This window comes from Labrus mixtus, chromosome 20, assembly GCF_963584025.1.
Source record: "Labrus mixtus chromosome 20, fLabMix1.1, whole genome shotgun sequence".
Taxonomy (NCBI): Eukaryota; Metazoa; Chordata; class Actinopteri; order Labriformes; family Labridae; genus Labrus; species Labrus mixtus.
Genome location: NC_083631.1, coordinates 15,433,600 through 15,440,162, shown reverse-complemented (window position 1 = coordinate 15,440,162; position 6,563 = coordinate 15,433,600).

The following is a 6,563-nucleotide window of genomic DNA, read 5'->3' as shown; positions in this document are numbered from 1 at the left end:
CCACTGTGATGATAATAGAGGCATGAAAAGATGGTTCCCAAGCGACAGCAACAGCTTCTCTCCTTTCATTTTGGCTGGATTCCACTCTGTAATGTTGTGGTTTCTAATTGGATCTGATAGGCTGCCTCCGATGGAGTGTTCCCCTCCCCCCCTTCCCCCTGAGCTCGGCAGAACTAAGCTGATGTTATGGCAGTCCAACTCCAGCTCTGGAGAGGCTTCTCCCTCTTTGTCTGCCTACATGCAGCTCATGCAGTGGACACACAGCATTTTTTTTTTAATGATCAGTAACCCCCCTTCTACACACAAACACCCACCCTGACCCTTTATTCTCATGTTAATTGAGGGTGTTTCCAGTCTGTCTTTGTGCCGGGGTGTCTGGACTGTCAAGACTCAACGTATACAAAGAAGTGAACAGAACACACAAACATGCCCTGGACATGCAGACACACAAGATTTCATACAATTAAAGTGAAATCAAAAGCATGCCAAATGTGTCACTTTTTTTTCTTTTTTTTAATGATATGTCCAAACTTGCTGAAGTCCCCAATGGATCAGGTGGTGATAGCTTTTCAATCCACCTTAAAATAACCTAAAAATATCCAAATCAGTTTGGATAGTAAGGTTAATTAAAAATAAAAACGATCTGTGGTCTCTGTGCAAATATAGAAGAAAGAAAAATCTTTTAAAAAAGGAACACAACAGTTGTCCTGAAGCTGAAATCAAACTAAAGCTAAGAACTTTTAGACTTAACAATGGATTCATGAACACAAAATATTGTTATTTATATGTACATGAAGGCTGCATGGTTAGCGCTCTTGCCTCACAGCGAGGAAGTTTCTGGTTCATATCTTTGTCGGTCAGGAGCCTTTCTGTATGCATGTTCTCCCTGTGCACAGGATCTCTATTCCTCCTACAGTCCAAAGACATGCTCGTTAGGTTATTTGGTGAATGTCAGTGTGGCTGTCTGTCTCTATATGTCAGCCCTGTGATTGACAGGGTGATCCCCGCCTCCCGTCCAATGAAAGCTTGGATCGGCTCCAGCCCCTCACAAACCCAAACAGGAAAAGCGGTATAGATAATGGACGGCTATATGTGTGAAAATGCTGCGTGAAGTTATTATATATGTTAAAGCATAATTATCACATTAGAAGGGAATATATTTAATTTATTCATTTAAGGTACCTGCTGCAAAATTGTAATTTTTGCTGACAAACTTAAAAAGACATTCATTCATAGATTTGTTTTGTATTAAGTAAATATACAAAAAAATACGGATACATTTAAATAAAAAGCTCTAGCCTTTGTCCTGACCTGAGCAGTGACAGTGTTTCTCTTTCTCCATGTCAGCTGGACGGAGCGTGGAACATCCCATTCATTACTCCAGTGGTCGTTCTGGGTCTTTGGCCAAATTGATTCCGAGACATCTGCTGACCACCCCCTCGGGAGAGAGGCCCGGTGAGAGGAGGGGGCCGGAGGTCTGAGCGGTCCTGTGACCCCACAAACAGATCATGAACTGGATATATGTTCAGGTCAGCTCCACAGGCAACACATTGCTGGAGAGGACATCGGATAATGGGACACATGCTAGAGATTCTGGGAGCCATTATTCTGTGCCATGTTGTGCAGAAAAATGATGATAGAAAACAAATTGGTGCAGCCAAGTATTAACTTACATTGTGTCATTAAAAATGAAGTTGTGTCCTGTGATGAAATCGGTCTGTCTCTTTGTTTGTTTCACAGATGTCCCTTTAGCATCTTCTTCACTTATTCATTAAAAGAATGACAATGTAGAAATGTCATTCCTTTATGCTACAAAAAACAAATAATAAGTCATTTTTCATTTATGATTATATCACAGTCTCTGAACAACATGGAAAAAAAAACAGGATTCAAACTCTTAATGTTTGTCTAATTAAAAAAAAGATTTAATGTTATCGCAAGAAATAACTGGAAGCACATGTAATTAGAATTGCCTGTTGTCTAATGCACTACTCCTTTGTTGTTGTTGTTTTTCTAATGGGGGGGTTGTCTTTATTTAGGACAATGGATTGAGTATGAAATCCAGGAAGAGAGGCCCACCTAGAGGACTATAGCCTCCACACATGGGGAACAGGCTATCAGAGCCCCTGATGTTTGTTCTTTGTCTTGGGAAAAGAAAATGTACAAGTTTGAAATGAAGACGTCATTCAGTGATTTGGATGTCAAAATCAGCCGAATGTGTGTTGAGCAATGACATGGACCCAAATGCAGATTGCACCAATAACAAGAACTGAACTGTGATTTTCATTAAATCAAAAATACAGACTTGAGGGAAAAGGAGGTAAAAGAAAGTAAAAGAAAATGATGATACAAATACAGTTACAGCTTCATGGTCTGGGTAGATGCAGGTGCCTTGGAAAGTTACAATTTTAAGTAAATCAAAGTACAGAAGAGAAAGGGCTTAAATCAAATGCATTAAAACACTAGAGACTACATGAGACTGTGAAGTGTTGCTGGTAATTGTGTCCTCCCATACTTGTTATTTTAACAGGGTTAGGTCAGCCTGCATGTGGGGGAGGATTAATTGCGAGAGAAGAAGGTATCACCTGTCTTTATGACATTATCTCCAATCATATTTACTGTTCTCGCTTTCATCAGATCTCTGCTCTTTGTCTGGAAGTAGGAGGCTTAATGTCCTTTTAGTCTAATGTCGGCCTGGCGCCATTACTTTCTCACCATTCTCTCTCAGCCTCCAAGAGGCATCAATATGACCGTCCGTCTGACCTCACTGCATTATCTGCAGGCGCTCGACTCCTCCAAGGCCTCTGACTGCTCTCTTCTCTTCACCGTCTGAGATAATGACGGGGGAAGATGGGAGGATTACAAATCAGGTTGTAGCCAACTCAGTTACAGATCCACTTTGAGACCATATTTCTGGAATAGTTGAATTTGTTTCTGATGTCACTTAAATGACAGTATTTTCCTGTTTAGTGGTTAAGGAAGTCCCTAAGTGAAGGGGATCGGAAGTTGGCGTTTGATGATTGTGTGAAGTGTATGTTAAAAAAAAGGATGAAAACAAAAAACAAAAAGAGAGTCAAAACAAGCACAAAGTGACACAAAAGTACCACGTACAGGCACACAGAGAACGATGTCATGACACACTTTAACAACTAGGGATACTAATCCAACAGTGAGGAGATGCAACCACATCCAAAGAGAGACGACATCAACCACAAAGACATAAAAAAGAACAAAACTAAACAAAAACGGCCGCAAAGACACAAAAAAACAACAGTGAGGAGATGCAAAACATCCAAAGAGAGACGACATCAAACACTAACAAAGACACCGAAAACTAAGTGACAAATTAGCAACCACAGTGGAATATAGTTTCAGCCGCAAAGAGTCAAAACATTCTTTTTTTGGATACAGTTAGTCCAGATCTACAAGGTTTCTTGGAAATATTTCATCATTTCATGTGCTTCAGCGGGTGCTGCAGGGAGGCATTAGTGAAAGTGAATTAGAGCCATCTGTGTGACTTAATCGAGGCTAAGGAGAAGAGGGAGAAAAGGCTGAGGAGGGGGAACGGCAGAGCGAATGAGCAGTAGCAGTAAAAATAGCAAAAGCAGGTGGCTGCTGCCTCCTTTGTGAGCCTTTTGGTGATGATTTATGAGATTGTTTTGTTGGTTATTGTGGATTACACCCTTCAGTGTTTGCAAACTATCGTCTCCATCTGCTCAGTTATAATGACTCTCATCTTAACTTTGCCTTGAGGTTTATGTTACAATGTCACAGAACTGAGAATCTCCACTGAGCAGTAACCTGAGAGGATGAACTTAGAAATAAATGTATCATTTCATTTAATGTTCTCAGTTGATTTTTTATATTTAGCTCTATCGGGGGGGTTAGACAGAAAAGATCACTTTAAACTTTAACATAGAAAAATAAAATAGAAAAATGATTTTCACCAGACCACAACAACAACAACAACAACAACAGGTAAAACATAAACATCACACAAAAAGTAAGGAAATGTGTGTTTGGTAGATTATTTCTTTGTTGTAACAATGCTTTTTTAAGGGACATTTTTAAGGAACATGCATTTGTGGGATGAGCAGCAGAGCTGAGTTTGTGGGTTGCGGCCATGAAACACTTCTATGCCAATGCCAAACAGCTTAGAAGAATATGAGAATACAACTTGGGCACAGTTTACTTTGATGCTTTATTTAGCCTTTACTTCTTAAACTTGTTATCATGTTGTCCTTCTTAAATGTGTTTTTTTATGTTTGAAAATCAGCAGATAGGTCAATTACCTTTCCCAAAACCGCTTTGATGAAATGAGTTTAACCTACACAGCAAAAACCTGAGGATCCTAATCACAGAAAGAATGAGGGTAGAACAAATATTTACTTTGGAAACGTACTCAAATGACTTATCAAATATGTGGAAGGTTTTTATCTGCAGATTGATGTTCAAGTTATTTAGTAATTATTTTCGTCAGTATCTAAAATAATCCTTTTAAGTGCCCAAAAGTTGTGCAACTGTAACTATTTTTTAAATGCTGTATTTTACAATAAGCTCACTGAACTATACAAATAAAGTTTATGTGTCTGTCTTTTCCTGCACTTGTAACAAAGAACGACATTTTCCCCCTAAGATTTCTTCAGTTGATAGTTTCTTTATGAACATGTGGGACTAAATCAATACCTCTTCTTATCTCACTGATCTTCAGATTAACCGTATATCTGCCCCTCCTTCACAACAGCCTCTCAGGGAGCAGGAAGTTCCTCAATTTGGCCGTCCAGCTCTTTTGTCTCAGTGGCTCGATGCTTATTGGATTGCGTGCCCATTCCCACAACTTCAGCAGGTCAAATGACTGGTGGGGTGTGTAGATCACGGGCGCTAAGTAGTCTATCGATCAGTCCGGCTGAGCCGCCGGCCTGTTAGGATGTGCTTGCAGAAGAGCCAGGAGCAGGAAGGACGAACACATTCCTGCACAGATTAGAGCTGCTGCCTTGGCTGAAAGATAAAGAACTTCATCACAGCGAGGGCAGAAAATCAACTGTACAGTATTAATCAGTCTAATTCATGCATTTGAATTTGAAAGCCCCGTCTCGTTCTTTCTCACAGGCTTGGGTTTTTACTGCTCAGAAGTGGTGGAACCTTTTACCTGTATCTCACAAAAGATAAGAGAGGGAATTTAACGAAACATAGAGGTTTGCAGATTATTTTCTTATAGTGCTTTAAGAAGATCTGACCTATCAGCAATTTTGTTCCAAAGCTAGATCTTAATGAACTCTACAGAATCAAAAGATCCAAAGGAGGTTATCAAGCTATTTAATCTATCATCCAAATTAGCAGCTGCTATATAGACTCCACTCTAGTTATCCAAAGACTTCAGAAGAAAATCCATCATTTGAAGTCACTTTTAAGAACACATTATGACTTCAAGTATGTCACAGGTTGTATGTTTGTTTAATGTGGCACTGTTAGTTCACACAGACTTCGCGGCTCGAGACAGAGTCTCTCAATACACGCATTAAAGCAAAGATCTGTGAGTGTTTATGTACTGTTACTTAACCGATAGACAGATGAGAGTAAAAATCCATCCCTGCAGCTGGCATTGATTTTAAACCAAGGATCAGGGCGCTACACGGTAAACACATGCAAATAGAAATCAACACACCACATGTGCATCTGATTTGTACCCCCTCACAGTGTGTTCCAGTGACCCAGTGCCCAAGATTAAAGGCCAGCAAAGCCAGATTTAGCCTCCAGCAAACCAAATCCCAGATTTTAAGAGGCAGTGACGACTCATGGACTCTAATGCCAAAGCAATGCACCACCAGCCAAGTTGACTCACACAATAACATAAAGCCTTCAAACACTTTGTCACTTAGGTTGATAAAGTGCCGCACAGCAGGCAGGGAGTTTCTGGGCAACATGCGTTGTCAACATCATCCCAACCACCAAGAATAATCTTAACACTGTGATTCACGAGGCCTTCGTTTAGTTAGGTCCAAAAGCCATCTGCATAATGTGCTGCAGCAGTATGAATACATTATTCAGTTCAAATGAGTGTGGTGATGTTTGCAAAGGCATTTCAGAAAATGTAATGTTGAACTTTGCAAGCACACATTTTTAAACAAATGGAAAATGGTTTTTAACATAACACATAGATATGAACATAAGGAGAAGTCATACAGACATGCTGTAGTCCTCAGTAAAGACTAAAACACACTGCAGTTGTTTTATAGAGAGTAACAAGAAACATACATTAAAACTATGAGAAGAATGTAGGGGTTATATTGAAAACTGTCCTCAAATCGGTGAAATGGCAAATGGCTGAAATTAAAGTACTCTTAAGTACACTTTGAGTACTCTACCAATGGGAAGAGTCCAGCACCCTAAGGCACCCCAAAATGTATGTATGAAAGTACTATCCAGGAGGGGGGATCTTTTGGGGGTTAAAATCATGTCCCCAAAACTCGAATAAGAACCATTTTCCTGTGATGATTATGCACCGAGTTCATTGGAACGACTCCTTTTGTGAAAATGCTTTATCAACTACAACAACAAACAAG